The 17,627-nt window shown below is 41.3% G+C and overlaps 1 pseudogene across 1 annotated transcript; it reads left to right on the forward strand.

Annotated features, from left to right (window-relative positions):
- The first annotated feature begins 16,939 nt into the window (after window positions 1–16,939).
- On the forward strand, window positions 16,940–17,299 carry LOC308356031 (small ribosomal subunit protein uS10-like; annotated as a pseudogene). Its single transcript has one exon. The product of its transcript is annotated as a small ribosomal subunit protein uS10-like (transcript).
- The last annotated feature ends 328 nt before the right edge of the window (window positions 17,300–17,627 follow it).

Raw genomic sequence — 17,627 nt, forward strand, 5'->3', positions numbered from 1 at the left:
CGCTGAGCAGAGAGCACGATGCAGGGCTCCATCCCAGGACCCTGGAATCATGACTGAGCCTAGGGCAGGGTCTTTAACCCACTGAGCCACCCAGGTGGCCCATTGCTGACATAATTATTAACAGTACTTTCAACCTCAAAAATGTTTTGTTCTGACAATAAATTGCATAGTCATTCAAAAGAAGCAGAACTTGCCACCACAAAATACACCTCTTTGGCATTAAAATTATCTTCAGGTGATTATTTTTAAGAAACTATGGGCACGAGAGAAGCTCTGAAAACTGGCAGAAGTTGTCTTCTGTAAGAGATATTTATATTTATAAAAAAAAAAATCTCCATTTGTAAGGGTGACTTCTTCTCTAAAGCAGGAATAGGAGGATGACAAAATCTGTAGAAACTCTTAAAAAGGCACAGACTTAAATCTGCATAACAATCACACACTTATTTAGGGGGCTTTTCCTGAAAACCTGGCTCTCCCAGCCCAGTCTCCTTTTGTCTTTAACTGGAGATGATGTTTAAGGTGATGGGTTGGGCCATTATGTGGAGTTCTTCCATTTTTCTGGGTATCATTTGTGTATACAGGAAGTAAATAGGTCATTGTACCCAAGTCTGTCTGCCTGATGTGCAGCAAAGCCACTCATGCAGCAAAGAAAGGGTTTAGTTGAGAGGCAGTGAAACAAGAAGATGAGAAACTAAACTTTAAATCCGCTTCCCCAGAGGGGATAGAATAAGTTTTTTATAATCGTGGGGGTGAGATTACATACCTATGGATGAAAAGGGTGGGCAAACTTATGACTGTGCATGAAGAAATGTGGAGCATGCACACTGAGCAAACATATATAACATATATTCCCTGTTCACCTTGGGGTGGAGACTTAGCAACAGAAGGAAACAAAATTTAGGCTCTGATCTCAGGATTATTTTAGGACAAGAAGGGACTATGGGAATCCTCTGAGAGCTGGTCTAAACTGGATGGGGTCTTGGGCTTGTTACCTCAGGTAAGTAATGCAGGGCCTTGCTTGTTCATGAGCTGGAACCATGTAAGTTGACTTTGAATCCAGGTTTCCAAAGAGCTAGTTAGTGGATTTGTTAGTGAAGTCTGAAAACATACAAGAGCTGATTAGGGAGAAACAGTTCTCTGAAACACAAGCTTTAAATTTTCTGCTATTTTTAAACTCATCAACCCTATGGGGCATGGTTTTAATCCCCTCTGAGTTATGATCATTCCTCAATCTTGAAGGAATTGGAATGATGACTTCTCTGGCTTCTTCCCTATCTCCTCTGGTGAAGTAGGTTTGGGGTAAAGAGTGGTTTTTGGAAATTTTAGCTGTATGCAAAATCCCTTTGTTGATTAATATGCCTACATGAAGGGCTAAGCAGAAGTCTCTAACTTATAGGTTGTAGCAACAAGGGAAGTAGAAGCAACATGGATTCCAATATATTAAGGTTTTGTTTTTGTGTGTTTGTTTGTTTATTTTCTCCCTGTTACAGATACATCAATAAACTTGTTCACTTTTCTCTGATAGTTTGTTACTATTAGTAACAATAGTAACAATAGTAACAATAGTCTATTACAAATGGAGTCTCAGCTAGGAACTTACAAGGATAGAGGGAAAATTATTTTTTCTTCCCCTACACTAGCGAACGCCTAAAGGATAGAGTTGGCATAGAAAAGATTCAGTTCTTGAGCACCACCAGTTTCTAAATAGAAATTCATAATATGCACTCCAAACCAAGTTTCATTCCCATGCTTTAAAGTCTGTCTTTTCTTCATGCTGGGAACTTTTTCCTGGTAATGGTTTAGCATTATCATGCTACCTGTGTTCATAACATGTTTGCCTCATATACTGGGGGATATATGTAGCTAGTGATTACAGGAGCTATCCTGCCCATTAGTGTGACAGGTATGGGGGAGGAAAAATAGTTTCTAAGTGGTCAGAAGAGAAAATCTAAGACAAACAGTATTTCTTATTATATATTTAAAGGTTGTAAGTAATGACCATTGAGGCTATAAAGTATGGGGACTAATCATTGACTTAGATAATCAGTTCAGCAACTAATATCCACAAATAAATAAGAAGTAAAAGTGCCATAGAAAAAATAATTACATATAATATGGTATAATTGTAGACTAGAGTGGACCCTTGGTAATCTATAGACTGAGTCCAGAAAGAGAAATATTAAAAAATAATTTCTCCTTTTAAATGGAGAATGTATGCACACTGCAAACTAAGAAAACTTTAACTTCAATATTGTTTTCATGAATGAGGTTGAGCGTATTGGACACTGTTTAAGTAGGTGATGCATTGCACTGGGGGTTGTGAAAAACGGTTTATCATAAGGGCACATGATTCAGGGAGGAAGAAATAAAGAAAATAAACAGTACTTCATGCACATGCTTAGATATTTAATGTCACTATCAGTGAAATGACTGAAATTTGCAATAATATGAATGAAGTCAAACTCTTTGAAGACATTAACTTTCCCTGATTTTAAGGAACAAGTATAATTTAAAGAAGAAAAAAAAATGACTAACATATTTGCAATAAGGAAGTTATAAACTAGCTAACCAAACTTCAGACTTTTCAACTAAGAGACTGGGCCTCTGTCTCATTTATTTGAAATGAAAAGCATGTATTAGGCTGTATTTTAAAGGATTTTATTTATCTGGCAAGGAGAGGTCACAAGTAGGCGGAGAGGCAGGCAGAGAGAGGGGGGGAAGCAGGCTCCCTGCTGAGCAGAGAGCCTGATGCGGGGCTCGATCCCAGGACCCTGAGATCATGACCGGAGCTGAAGGCAGGAGGCTTAACCCACTGAGCCACCCAGGTGCCCCTAGGCTGTATTTTAAAGGAAAGTTGAATTAATAACAATTTGGTGTTTCAAAAATGAAAGCAATGTATTAAATATTTTCAGTTAATGCAAAGCACAAAAAAAGAAAGAAAGAAAGAAAAGAAAGAGAAAGAAAGAAAGAAAGAAAGAAAGAAAGAAAGAAAGAAAGAAAGAAATTTTACTCCTCATGGACACTTAATTTTTTCCAGAAATGACCTATAGTCCATATGACAGTAATTCCTCATTTAGGAAAATCCCACCTTGTTAAAGTGTGAGAATGTAAATTTGAAGTGCTTTTGACTTGAAGAACTTTAGCATAACAAAATAGTTTAATTTCCCTGAGTATGAAGTGTTCCCCCCAAGGAATATATCTATTAATGGCATGCTATGATTAATTAATTGGTTCTGGGAACTAGTATACCATATTAGTCACTTTCATATTAGTGGTCCCAAGAGTGGCAAATAAATAAGACAGTGATTGTATTTCTACATGTCCAGCCATTTCCTGCCAAGCAAGACATTTTGTTAATGTGCGGCTTCTATGCAATTTCCCACAGTGTAGGTCTGATCTAACTTAGTTCAAGCTTTGGTAGTTTAATGCTTAGAAATGACTCATGTTCTAGCAGAAAATCTTTCATTACTTTTTTGTGATATTATAGACAACAGTGTCCCTTGGGGGCATGACAACTGATCCCAGCAGGGTTATTTACAGTGACATGGTGACACTATTGTCAAGGGGGATTGCCAAAGGGTAAGTTTCTTCAATGTCAATTTCAACCCAGAAGCAATTTCTGCAGTTGTAAATAATTCTATTTCATCTCTAGTCAGGTAACTGCTGTCAAATTAAAGAGGTGTTCAAAACTCACAGCACAATTTTGCTTTTTCATTATTATACCTGCAATTCGATTGGTGTGATATATTTTCTTGCATGAATGAGCAAATTTATAGAAAATTTATTCAACTAGAGATGCTTGCAATTCTTTACATGTCAACTTCTAAATTCATAGTGCAATGATATTTGGGGAATATACGAATGCAATTCAAATAATAATCTTAAGTGTAATAAAATTATTTTCTTAAAGTATTAAGCTCATCTTTCATTAATATCATAATCCATTAAAACATTGAACTGTGTAAATAGAAGAACTTGACTAAGAAAGTTATGTGTCAGCCATTTCACTTACATTATTTAATCTTAGTAGCCTATGAATAAGCCATTTATTGTTATACAAGGTAACTTATCCTCAGCCACATAAATAACTTTCCAAGTCCACAAAATATTTATATCTATGATCTGAATTATCTGACTTAAAATTTAACATACAGGCATACCTCCTTTTATTGTGCTTTGCTTTATTGTGCTTTCCAGATAGTTGTGTTTTTACAAATTGAAGGTTTATGGCAAACCCTATGTCCAGAAATCCCTTGGTACCATTTTTCCAGCAGCAGCTGGTCACTTCATGTCTCTGGTAATTTTGGTGATTCTCATAATATTTCAAACATTTTCATTATCATTGCATTTATTATGATGATTTATGATTAATGATTATGACTCACTGAAAGCTCAAATGATGGTAAGCACTTTTTAATAATAAAACATTTTAAATTTAGGTATACACATTGTTATTTTAGATGCAATACTATAGCACACTGAATACACAACAGCATCAGGTAAACATAACTTTTATATGCACCGTGAAACCAAAAAATTCTTTTGACTGGCATTGTTGCACTGGTCTGGAACCAAACTTGCAATATTTCTGAGGTATACCTGTACTCTCTATGCCACGTTGCTCTCTCATATTTAAAAGATACCAAAGAACACTGAATGAAGGTCAAGTGCCTTTGTTTGCATTCCAAGCACCAAAGTGACTGTCACCCTTGTTCTCAGACCTACCTTGAGATCAAAATAAGTGCTCTAATCAATTTTCAGCATGACAGACATTCAAATATACAAAGTTAATCCTATCACCCCAACATCTCCTCTCTTCCATTTTCCTAGGACAGTTGGAGTCAGAGTCAGGGTTAAAGTTCCCAGTAGCTCACAGAATGGTTAATCCTCTCCTGTTTCTCAATATTCCTCTTCATATGCAGTTGCCAAGACTTAAAAATATACTTTAGGTATAATCTGCTCATCTCTCAAAAGTTTGGGTTATTTTTAAAGAGCACCTCTATGAATGGGGCACTAATTCTTTAATTATTTTCTGTGGGATCTGCATTTTTTGACTAATTGATTTAACCAAGCCACATAAATCTTTATTTTTTTTTTCCTATTTTTTATCTCATAATGCATAATTTTCATCTGTGGGAGGGAAAATACCAAAATACATCTGTTCATGATTGTGGGCATATGGAATTCAGATCATAATTTTCTATAAATAAGGTTAAAATTTAGGATATTTTTTATATTTAGGATATATTTGCCAGGATATTTAGATTTTAGCGAATAAGTACAAATGAAAGTGTTTAAAATGTGGATAAAACATAGATAATCAATATCAACGTATTTTTGTTTTTTTCAGTTTATTAAGCAATGTTTGTTAATTGAAAAAGCTTTTTTCCCCATTTTACTAATGAAAACTAAATGGGTCTTAGACATCAACTTATCCTTTCCTTCTTGGACAAGATTTTGACACATATAGACACTGTTAGGTCCCCCAACAATGGGTCCGTGATTAAAGGAGCAAGACTGATACAAAGCGAGGTCAAGCAAAGCTTTATTTTGCACCAAGCATCAAGAATTAAACCGAATGTTCGGGGCCGCACCTCTTACAAGAGAGGGTGACCTTTCTCTGTTTCACAGACTAGCTTTTAAGGGCAATGGCCATGCGGTTGGGCCTGGCCATGCACAGGTGGCCAATGAAATAGTAACACACAGAGAAAGCTGCACAGTGATGATAGGTGACCAACTGAATAACAATTTACCCTATAGTAGACTTTTGACCTAGCCTATCACCTTGGTTAGAACTGGTGCCCAAAAGGCTCCCAAAGGGCAGGGCCCATACTCCTTGGTAGCTAGGGAGACAGTATGCAACCCCCCACTGATCAGATGTCTCCGCCTGGCCTGACCCACCCTTGTATCTGGGCCTTGTTACCTGGGGCTGGTTTCTGGGACTTGTTTTTTAAGTAAGTTCCCTGGGGGAAGGGGAGCAGGGACAGTTTAAGTTTTAGACAACAAAGTTATCGTTTAACTGATGGAAGCGCTCTGGCTAAATAGGTCCTTACAGACACATGCATCAACAAATATTTACCTAAATTATTATTTTCCACCTTATATGGTTGATCTTATTTATAAATATATTTACTTTAATAAGAAACAATTTAATTTCTCTTTAATGTTTTCTTTATTGCTTCACCTACCTTGTTTTGATTTAGAAGATAATATTTAACAAGAGTTATATATTTCAAAAAATAAGATAAATATAATTTTAAGATGAAGGAAATGCAAAAAAAGACAATGTTAGAATTGCTTTGAATCTTTGAACTTTGTATTAAACAATGTTTGGATTATGGGAAATTTAATTTAAGTACACTCTAAATTTAAATGAAGAATAAATATCAGTTTGAATGCCTTTATTTTATTTTCAATCAAATGAACAAAGAAGGGTAAAAAAGTCATAAATTATAATAAAAAAAGAAACTTTAGATCAAAAGATATGATAGTTAATTATTCCAGAGAATCTCATACGGGAAAATTCCAAAGATAATTGGAATATTAATTAATGCAATTAATTAACATAAAACAACCTAGCCTACATGTAAATGTCTATTAGTGTAAATAAGGTTCTTTGATTGGAAAATACTGCACCCAGGAGAATGAGCTATTAGCAAATTAATACCTTGTTTTTATTAATTGTCAACATGTTTCAAATAAACATTGTTTACAGGCACTTTGGATCTACTAATCTAGAGTAAGACATTGTCCTTACACTAAAGAACATTAATGAACTTAAAAATAGGTAAAAGTTAAATTACAGTTACGTTGTTGCAGAAAATCTGAAGCTACTGAAGAAACTCAAGCAGCGCATGGAAATCTGGGAGAACACAGCTTTCTTTTCACTGGCGGGCTCAGTGGGATCGTTCCCCAAAGACTGAGCACCCAGCAGGGTTAGATGAGTTTTTATGGTTAAGGGCAATGGGGAATGGTAGCAGGACGTTTTTCGCAGTCTCTAAGGCCAATTGGCCCCCTTTATGAAGAAGAATGATTTATATGGAAGGGTCTCAGGAGAGTGCTAAGTCATCCCAGGGGACTTGTTTTCTTTTCTTAACCAAGTGGGATGGCCATTTGGTCTTCTTCTGCTTCAGCAGGAGCAATGGAGAGCAGCAGACAGGAAGGGGCTGAGGGCTGGGGGTCTCTATCCACCTCATATCCCCCCCTCTTGATGATTGGCAGGGGTACCCTAAAGATCATCATTTAAAATCATCACTTAAATCAAGATTTAAGGGACTGTATCCTCAGAGGGCCAGGATACGGGCAGTTGTGTGTTGAAAGACAGTATCTCTAATAAAATGGACAAGGCTGTTGGGGAGACAAGGCCCAAGGGTGACTAGGAGGAGTAGGGACAATAAAGGGCCTGCTGGGGGTAATAGCCAAGATGTCTATGATTGTGGTTGTAAACCCCAAGATGTGAGTTCTTCTTGATGAAGCTGGATGTGTTCCTGGAGCTCACAAACCTTGGAAGTGACGATGCTGGACTGATTGAGTTAGCAGCAGCATTCTTCCTGTAGGAAGAGACAGGTTCCTCCCTTTTCAGCAGTGAGGAGATCTAGGGCTCATGGATTCTGGAGGGCTATTGCCACCAGACTGGAGAGTTGTGTCTGGAGGGATGTTAATGAATCTGGGACAGGTTCCATGTCATTGTTGAGTTGCAGTGAAAGCCTGAAGTAAAAGTTAAGGGAAGTCCCACTGCTCATTGTGCCAGTAGCTATGCTGGTGAAGATTTTGGCCCCCAGAAGGATCAGTAAGATTACTGCCTGTTGACTTTGGTGGTGAGGAGAGAGCCGGGACTGGAACTGGAAGTCTGAGTATAGTGAGGCAGAGGGGGACAAAAACACAAATATGCAACCAGAGTGTTTGTTACCTTTGTTGCAGCACCTAAAGAAAAGGTTGTTTTCGCAGGAGAGGAAGATGCCGGGTGGGGCGGGGGGGGGGATGCAGTTAGGCAGAGGGTGTGAAGTTCTGGCAACCTGGATCAGGGGCCTTGGTGCAGCTTCAGGGAAGAAAGCAGGTTAGATTGTTAGCTGGAAGCATCATGACTGAGTTTTGTATGGGGCCAAAACTCATAGGGTTTGTATTATCGGGCAATGTCCAGTTAGGAGGGATGGGGATACTGAAGAAAGCCGATCGAGTCAAGGTGAGACAGACCCAGCAGGTGGAACCAGTAGGGGAATGGGTCAAGTTGAGCCATAAGTGGTAGGAGGTGTTTAAGAGTTGACAGGTATAGTTTTGAATGGTTGGCCCTAGGGGAGTGGGGTTTATAGAAGAGAACCTGGGCCACAGAGGTCCATCCTGGTGGAGAGTGAATGTTGTTCCGGGGTCCCTCCCCAGCTTTGTGGCTGGTCCCAGTAGGAGCCTCCACAGTTTTGTGGGGTAATTGTTAGTGTTTGGTTGGCCTGGGGCAGGCAAACTGGGGTGACCTGCAGGTTGTTATCTGATGTCAGCCATGGGGCAATGGCTTTACAACCCCATTGGTTACAAAAGTTTTTGGTTGTTCCCCCACATTCCTCTAATCCCTGGTCTGGGCAAAGATACATCTGGTGTCCCTGCTCCTTACATAGCCTCCCTTCAAGTATTTGTCCCTTGTATGGAGCCAGGAGTTGACATAGGGATATCTGGAAGGTGGGACAGTCACCAGTGGTCTGGTTATGAAAGACTTTGTCCTGGCCTCCCAAAGTCTGGGTTAATTTCCAGTCATATGTTGTTGGATTAGTGGGGGTCCCTGGTGGGAAGAGGCAGAGGAAACTTAGTAGCCATAATGTGAGGGTCCAGCTGGGTTGAGAAAGGAGAGGATGTATTTTAGAGTTTAGGGGCCCTTCTTTAGAACTTGATGGTGATGGATGTGGGATCCAGGTAGCTTGGTCCTGGATGAAGGGGTTTGGGTGAAGGGGTTCATGTTTCCAATCTTTTACCCAGACCTCATTTCCAGGATGGAAGGAATGGGCAGGGGTTCCTAAGGATATAGGGTCTCTCTCTAATATGTGGGCATGTAATTCTGTGAGGATTCTTCCTAGGGATAACAGTTGGTCCTGGAGTTGTGTGTCTCCTAAAATGTTAAGGTTGTCTGGAAAAGAAGATGACAGCGGGGGTGGCCTGCCATAGAGTATTTCAAATGGGGGAGAATCCATTTTTCTGAGGGGTAGGGTGGGAGCAGAGTACTGCTAAGGGAAGTAGATATGTTCACCCTAAGGAGGTCTCAGCATGTAATTTGGATAGGGTTTCCTTGAGAGTATGGTTCATTCACTCTACTTTCCCTGAGCTCTGAGGCCAGTAGGCTCTGTGGAATTTCCAGGAGATGTTGAAGGCTATAGTTAACTCTCGTATAACTTCAGAGATAAAAGCCAGGCCATTGTCACTGTGTATGGTAAGCAGGATCCTGTACCAAGGCACGACTTCCCAGAGGAGTACTCTGGTGACTTCTCTGGTCTTCTCTGTCTGGGTTGGATATGCCTCTATCCATCCTGAGAAGTTACAGGCCAGAACTAGCAGAAATTTTATACCTCAGTAAGGGGCCATCTCTGTGAAGTCCACTTCCAGGTCTTTGAAGGGAGCTGTCCCTGTGCACTATACTCTGGGGCATGGGGAAGGTCCAGTTTTTGGGTTGTGTCTAGCACAAGTGGCGCACCAATGTGTAAGCGACTTGCATAAGGTTGCAAGTCTGGCGATGTAGAAATGTTCTGGCAGCAGTTTTTCAAGCCCTGTTTTTCCCAAGTGTGAAGTTGAATGTTGTTCAGTGACGGCATAGTGGGGAAGGTTTGCTGGAATGAATAAGCGCCCATCCAGGAGGATCCACCACCCTTGGGGATGGTGAATGGCTCCCTCGGTTTTGGCCCAGACATCTTCAGCTGCTGTATAAGTGGGATTTTGTTAGGGGGAGGGGGTAACTGGTGCTATAATGGCAGGTTGTTCATCTTGGACAGCTTCCCTGGCTGCCTGGTCAGCTAAGCGGTTCCCTGTAGCTGGCTCAGCATCTCCTCTTTGGTGTTCCTGGCAGTAGATGACAGCTAAGCTCCGGGGCACCCATACTGCTTCTAACAACTGGAGGATTTCATTTTTGTTCTTGATGGTTTTCCATCTGATGTGAGGAGTCCTCTTTCTTTATAGATTGCCCCATGTATACGTAGAGTGGCGAAGGTATATCTTGAATCAGTATATATGTTGACCTTTTGTCCTTAGACAGTAAGAGTGCCCAGATGAGGGCCCAGAGTTCAGTTCTCTGAGCTAACCATCCCTCAGGGAGTGCTTTGGCTTCTAGGACTTCCGTAGCCATGGCAATGGAGTAACCTGCTTTTCTTAGGCCATTGCTTAGGAAGCTGCTAACATCAGTGTGTAGGGTAAAGTCAGCATTCGTCAAAGGGGAGTCCTGGAGTTCTGGCTGGGTGGCGTAGACTTCAGTTATGATTTCCAGACAGTTTTGTTCTGGTTCCCCTTCCGCTGTTGGGAGGGATGTGGCCAGGTTGAGGGCCTGCACAATCTGTAGGTTTATGTGAGGATTTTCTAGAAGTAGCCCTTGACATTGAGTGACCCTTGCATTTGATATCCATTTCTGACCCTGACTGTTCAGAAGAGTGATCACTGAGTGGGAAACTTTTACTGTGAGCTGTTGTCCTAGAGTGAGATTGTCAGCCTCCTTGGTAAGAAGTATGGCGGCTGCCAGGGCCCACAGGCAAGGGGGCCATCTGGAGGCGAGAGTGTCTAAATTCTTGAGAGATATGCAATAGGCTTTTCCCAAGGCTGAGGGCCCATCTTCCTTGAATTATCATGAATCCTAAGTATTTGACCTCTTGTCTACATAAATGAGCCTTTTTCCAGGATGCTCGATATCCTCTTTTTGAAAAGTGGTGTAGGAGTTTGAGTGTTGCTCAGCGGCAGGTTTCCTTAGTTGGTTTGGTGGTGAGAAGGTCATCAACGTACTGGAGTACCATGCAGCCATTTCGTTCCCTGGGGAAGTCAGCCAAGTCAGAGGCCAGGGCTTCACTAAATATTGTTGGTGAGTTTTTAAACCCCTGTGAAAATCTAGTCCAGGTGAGTTGCATCTGGCATCCCGAGCTGACATCAGTCCATTCAAAGGCAAAGAGAGGTTGACTTATGGGGGCAGGGATCTGGTGGGATCTGGCTTAAGAGGGTATAGGGGTTTGGCACCACTGGGTGTAGAGTCTGAGCAACCCGGTTTATGACATGCAAGTCCTGGGTGGGTTGGTGGTCACCATTGGGCTTTTTGACTGGGAGCAGTGGAGTGTTCCAGGGAGATTGGCATTTGACTAGAATGCCTGTTTCTTTTAGTTGCTCTAGGTGGGCCTGTATGCCTATTTGGGCTTCTCATGAGGTCAGATACTGCCTTTACCATTGCATCTGTGTTCTAGCCTTTAGTTCTATAATGACTGGAGCTCACCAGATGTCAAGTCTGGGAGAGTTATCGTTTAACCATACATCAGGGACTGCAGTCCGGTAGGCCTCTGGGTTTGTCTCAGGGTGTTCTTATTCCAACAGTCCCCATTTTTCATCCCGAGATGTGTTGAGGGACAAGATGAGTTGAGCTCTGGTGGAGTTTAGACTCATGGTAGCCTGTCCAGAAGATTTGAAGGAGATTTGTGCTCCTAATTTTGAAAGCAAATCTCTTCCCAGTAAAGGGAGTAGGCAGTCTGGAACATATAATAGTTCATGGGACACAATGTGTCTGCCTAGTTTACAATTCAGGATTGGCAAAAGGGTTGGCTTCTGGCTCAATCCCCTGTGGCACCCATGATGGTTAGGGTTCGTCCTGTAAGGGGTGCCACTGGTGGCTCCCAGGGGCCTAACATTAATGAGCCCAGTCCCCATCAGTCTGAGTCTATGTTGGCTAGTCTGATGAAGTCTGGATCCCAGTCTGCCTGGGTTTCAGGTCGGGTGGAGGATGTGAATGGTTTCGGCCTTTGATTTGAGCATTCATTCTTCCAGTGCCTCATTTCCTTGCAGTATGCACATTGATCCTTTTTGAGGGTTCTGCATTGTTGAGGCTGTCCTCTTAATTGTTCTGGTGGTCCCCATAGTTGAAAGTCTTCTTGAAAGGCTGTGGCCAGCAGGGTGACCTTTTGTTTCATGGTCTTCTCGGCCTCAGGTTTTAATACAGTGTCTCGGTTTTGATAGACCTTATTGGCTATTTCTAGATGCTGGATGATGTTCATCCCAGCAAAACCCTGAACTTTTTGTAGCTTGTGATGGATATCAGGAGCTGACTGTGCCATGAAGGTTGCATTTACCATCCATTGTTTCTCGGGTGCTTCTGGATCAGTATATGCGGAAAGCCTCACAAAGCCACTCATAGTAATTACCAGGAGTTTCTTCCCCATCCTGGGTCACATCAGCTATCTTTGACATGTTGGTAGGTTTCTTGGCACCTTGTCAGAGACCTCGCAGGATGGCTTCCTGGTAGCGCTTGATAGCATTATGACCTTCTTCGTGTTGAAGTTGCAGTTAGGCCAATTGTCCAGTGCAGACTTCTGAGCCCATCCCTCATTATTCATAATGCTTGCTGGAGCTAACTCCTTGAGCCACTTATGCGCCTCCTGAAGGATTCTTCTTCTCTCCTCGGTTTTGAACAAGGTGTGAAGGACATGTTGACAATCTTCCCACGTTAGTTGGTGGGTTTGGAAGATGGATTCCATGAGGTCAATCATTGGTTACTCTGAATATGTGGGAGTATGATGTTTCCCATTTAGGAGGTCAGTAGTGGTAAAAGGCTGATAATAAATGATGGGCTGACCCAGTTGGAGGGTGCCATCTGCACCAATCATATCAAGACCTTAAGTCTCATGGAGGGGCATTTGGTAAGCTGGGATCTCCCGTGTTCAATGGTGGCATGTGGTGTTTGGGGGTTTGGGTTCCAGGGAAGAGTCCCCATCATGAGTAGTTGGGGGCTGAATGCAGGTTGGTAATGAGACCATTGATAGTTGGGGAACCGGAGGCGGCGGGTGTTGGAATCAGAGGTGTTGGAGAGACTGTAGTTGGTGCTGGAATAGGGGAAGGCAGGGATGGTGTAACCAGCAGTGAAACCAACGGTGCTGGAGTGCCAGGTCCCACCTCAGGAGCAGTCAGGAGGACCAGAGGAATGTAGGATGGTGGGAGCTCTTCCTCTCGATCCCCCTGATATATGGCTTTATTCTGAGTACCTCTGGCTGGCTGAGTGACAAGGATCTTGCACTGTCCCTTACTATTGATGCAGAACTGTACCCATGAGGGAAGGGTTCCAGCTATTTCTAACCAGGAGTCAATATAGGGAAAGTGAGCTGGGTGCCCTGGGTTTTCGGTAACTATGCGATAAACACGTTGGATGGTGGGCAAATCTAAGGTTCCTTCTGAGGGCCATCCAAATTAAAACTAGACCATTCTAGCTTGCAGGGGGTCCTGAGTTTTCCTGGGGTCATATGAACCCTGTAGTCACCGCTAAAGCCCTTTTTAAAATTTTTAAGCATGCAGTCAAAAACAGTGGGTTTACTCGGTTTCCCTCTCATCATGAATGATGCCGCAGACAAAGGGAGGGAATTCTTTCAGATGCTGTCCTGCTCGCGTCCCTCGCAGGAACTTAGCAGCATCTTAGCTAAGGTCTCTCCGTATAAGCCCCAGACCAGGCTACTCCATGGAGTAGATGACCATTATGCTGCATGACACTTCTGTGAGATTCAGGGTCTAGCCCACTCAGAAACTGTAGCCTAAGCAATGGAGTTGTACAGACAGATTAACATAGTCAGTCACTCTTTATATTCAGTAAAGTTGGACACCCCACTCTCTGGGTATCCCTGACTAATGGGAGGTGATCAGGCTTCCCATTTGTCCCCAGTGGACAGGTTTCACTCGGGCATTGGCCCCAGGGCTTACCTGGTCCGACGGGTGGAGGTGAGCCCCGGCTGTCTGGGAGAACCCAGGTTTGGGTCCACTGAAATCAGCGGGGCGCACCTAAACCCTAGTGTAGGTACCCTGTTGTCCTCTGCAGCCCATCTCCTGTCCCACACTGGTGGCACAGTGGGCCAGCACAGTTGGGTTTCCCGGTCAGGGAACCAAATGTTGGGGAAAATCTGAAGTGACCAAAGAAACTCAAATGGCACATGGAAATCTGGGAGAACACAGCTTTATTTTCACTGGAGGGCTCAGTGGGCTCATTCCCCAAAGACTGAGCACCCAGCAGGGTTAGGGGTGAGTTTTTTATGGTTATGGGTGATGGGGGATGGTAATGGGACATTTTTCGTGGTCTGTCATGGCGGATTGGCCCCTTTTATGTGGAAGTATAATCTATATGGAAGCATCTCAGGAGAGGGCTAAGTCATTCTGGGGAACTTGTTTTCTTTTCTTAACCAAGTGGGATGCCTATTTGGTCTTTTTCTGCCTCAGTAGGAGCAGTGGAGAGCAGTGGACAGGAAGGGGCTGAGGCCGGGAGTCTCTATCCACCTCAACATGAATATGCATACAAGGATTTTTTTTATTACACATTTTTCCTAACTGGTATGATACAAATTAAAGTCTAGTTAATTCCGTGAAGACTTGAATCAATTGCTAAGGTATTCTTACAAGTTCTGACTGAAGTTCCAAAAAGCTAACATTTTGTCACTAATGAAACACAACATGGCTAACATATAAAAAGTAAAATAAAACAAAATAAACCTAAACAAAACTAAACATTAATCAATGCATGTACTGTGGACTGCAATTGCTAGTATTTCTATAGATTCCATAGATTCTATTTTTTCTCTTCTTCTCAGGTATAGACATTAACTATCACATACCTATGTGCATTTCTTTTAAACAACAAAGTGTTATGATTCGTGAATAGTAACATTAGTTACTATTAGTAACTAATGTCACTATTAGTGACATTAATTTTACTTTTATTATTATTATTTTATTATTATTATTATTATTATTTATTATTTAGGAATCTTCTTACTTGGAAAAAATTGAATTAGTAAGTGATGGGTTGTACCCAAGTATAAATAATAAATAAATGCATTAAAAACTATGTTAGAAAATATATTTTTAAATCCAATCCACCCAAGCATGTATGACCACAAAGAACGCAATTATAGAGGAGATACTTTTTTCTACAATCTTTTACAAATACCTTTGAAATATAAAGCATATTACCTGTCAAAATTTTGCATGAAAAATTAATGTAAATTTTTAAAGACTTCTAAAAATAGCAGTTTCCAGAATACTGTTTTATATCTAAAATATGAAAATAATGTCTTTTTGATGCTTTTTAATCTGATGAAATTTCCGTATTCTGCATACATTTGTTAGTTGTTTATTTTATTTTTTTAAAAGATTTTATTTATTTATTTGACAGAGAGAGATCACAAGTAGGCAGAGAGGCAGGGAGAGAGAGAGGAGAAAGCAGGCTCCCTGCTGAGCAGAGAGCCCAATGCGGGGCTTGGTCCCAGGACCCTGGGATCATGACCTGAGCCGAAGGCAGAGGCTTTAACCTACTGAGACACACAGTCACCCCATTAGTTGTTTATTAAGTTGGCAGATCACATAAAATAAAAGAAATTCTTTCCTCTTCAATTTAGATTACATCAGAATTTTCCATGGGATATAAGAAAAATGGAAAACAGTTTTAGTGAAGTGCCTCTAAATGAACTGTCTAAATGCCTGAGTCTCAAATGGTGGCTAGTGTATATATCACAAAATTACTATGTGACTTTGGACCAATCAAAAAATTTTGTCTCTACTTTATCTCGTATATCAAATAGGCATAATAATTCCTCCCACACTAAAGTCTATGCACTTTATTATGAATGCCATAAGAATATGTAGCTAAGATGCTTTTAAAAATACAAGGTGAAAGTAAAGACACATGATACAATTAATTAATTAACTAGTTAATTAAAAAAGATTTTAGAGAGAGAGCAAGAGAGCAGGGGGAGGAACAGAGGGAAAGAAAGATAATTTCCAACAGACTCCACACTGAGCACAGAGACCAATGTGGGGCTCTATCCCAGGACCCTAAGATCATGACCTGAGCCAAAACTGAAGGTCCAACACGAACTGACTGAACCACCTAGGTGCCCCACATTATTTAATTAAAAAAAAAAAAAAAAACAACTTTTTTCTCTCTCCTGTAAAAACTAGGGGTCTGTACTAAGAAGGTATTTATTCTCTAGAAAAGGAAAATGTTCATGTAAAAATTGTAAGGACCTATTTAGCCAGAGCGCTCCCATCTGGTTAAATAATGACTTTGTTGTTTATACAGTTAAACTTAACCTGTCCCTGTCCCCTTTCCCCCCAGGGGACTTACTTAAAAACAAGTCCAGGAAACCAGTCCCAGGTAACAAAGCCCAAATACAAGGGTGGGTCAGGCCAGGTGAAGACATCCAATCAGTGGGGGGGGGGTGCATACTGTCTCCCTAGCTACCAAGGAGTATGGGCCTCACCCTTTGGGTGCCTTTTGGGCACCAATTCTGACTAAGGTGATAAGCTAGTTCAAATGTCTACTATAGGGTAAATTGTAATTCAGTTGGTCACTTATGTATGACCTAACATGACTGTGCAGCTTTCTCTGTGTGTTAAAATCTCATTGGCCACCTGTGCATGGCCAGGCCCAACCACATGGCCTTTGCCCTTAAAAGCTAGTCTGTGAAGCTAGAAGGGGTCGCCTTCTCTGTAAGAGGTATGGCCCCGAACGGTCAGTTTGATTCTCGGTGTTTGGCGTGAAATAAAGCTTTGCTTGACCTTCGCTTTGTATCAGTCTCGCTCCTTTAATCACGGACCCATTATTGGGGGACCTTTCAAAAATGACCAAAAACTCTTTGAGTAGAACTCAAGGGTAGCCACAGCAGAGGTCTGGACACCCCACTACTGCTCTTCACTCCCCACTATTTGCTCTCCCTAAGGAACAGGTGGAGAAAGCAATCACCCACTGCAAATGGCTTTTAAAGACACTGGGAAGACAACCACGGAACCAGAGGTGATGATTCACCAAATTAGAATTACTCTAACTGGCCACAGAATAAAATCTTTGTAGAAGGTATGTGCTGATTTGCTCAGAGGCATAAAGGAAAAGAATCTCAAAGTGGAAGGACCAGTTCAGATGCCTACCAAGACTCTGAGAATCACCATAAGAAAAACTCCCGGTTGTGAAGTTTCAAAGACTTGAGATCATTTTCAGAAGAGGATTCACAAGTGATTCATTAATTTGCAAGGTCCTTCTGAGATTTTTAAACAAATTACATCTATCAGTATTGAGCCAGAAGTGGAGGTTCAAGTCACATTTGTGGATGCTTAAATCAAACTTTTAAGTAAATTATCAACTGTCTAAAAAATAAATAAAAATGACCAAAAAAAGAATGATGAAAACAAACCCCCCAGCATCCAAGAAAAGTTTGAAAATAAATTACAAAATTTGGTAAACATACTTAGAAAACCTAGGGTCTTTATGCCTGGTCTGTGGAAACCCTTTTACTGATTCATTCAAATAGCATTTTACTGCATTTAATTTGTTGTACTGTGAGAGTTCACTTAGGTTTTACCTATATTAAAAGAGTTAACACATGTAATATAGAGCATTCTGCTTATCTCCTGTTAGTAACTCAATACAAGCTAGCTGGAAACAA

Source organism: Martes martes (genome assembly GCF_963455335.1).
Source record: "Martes martes genome assembly, chromosome: 15".
In the NCBI taxonomy this organism is placed as follows: Eukaryota; Metazoa; Chordata; class Mammalia; order Carnivora; family Mustelidae; genus Martes; species Martes martes.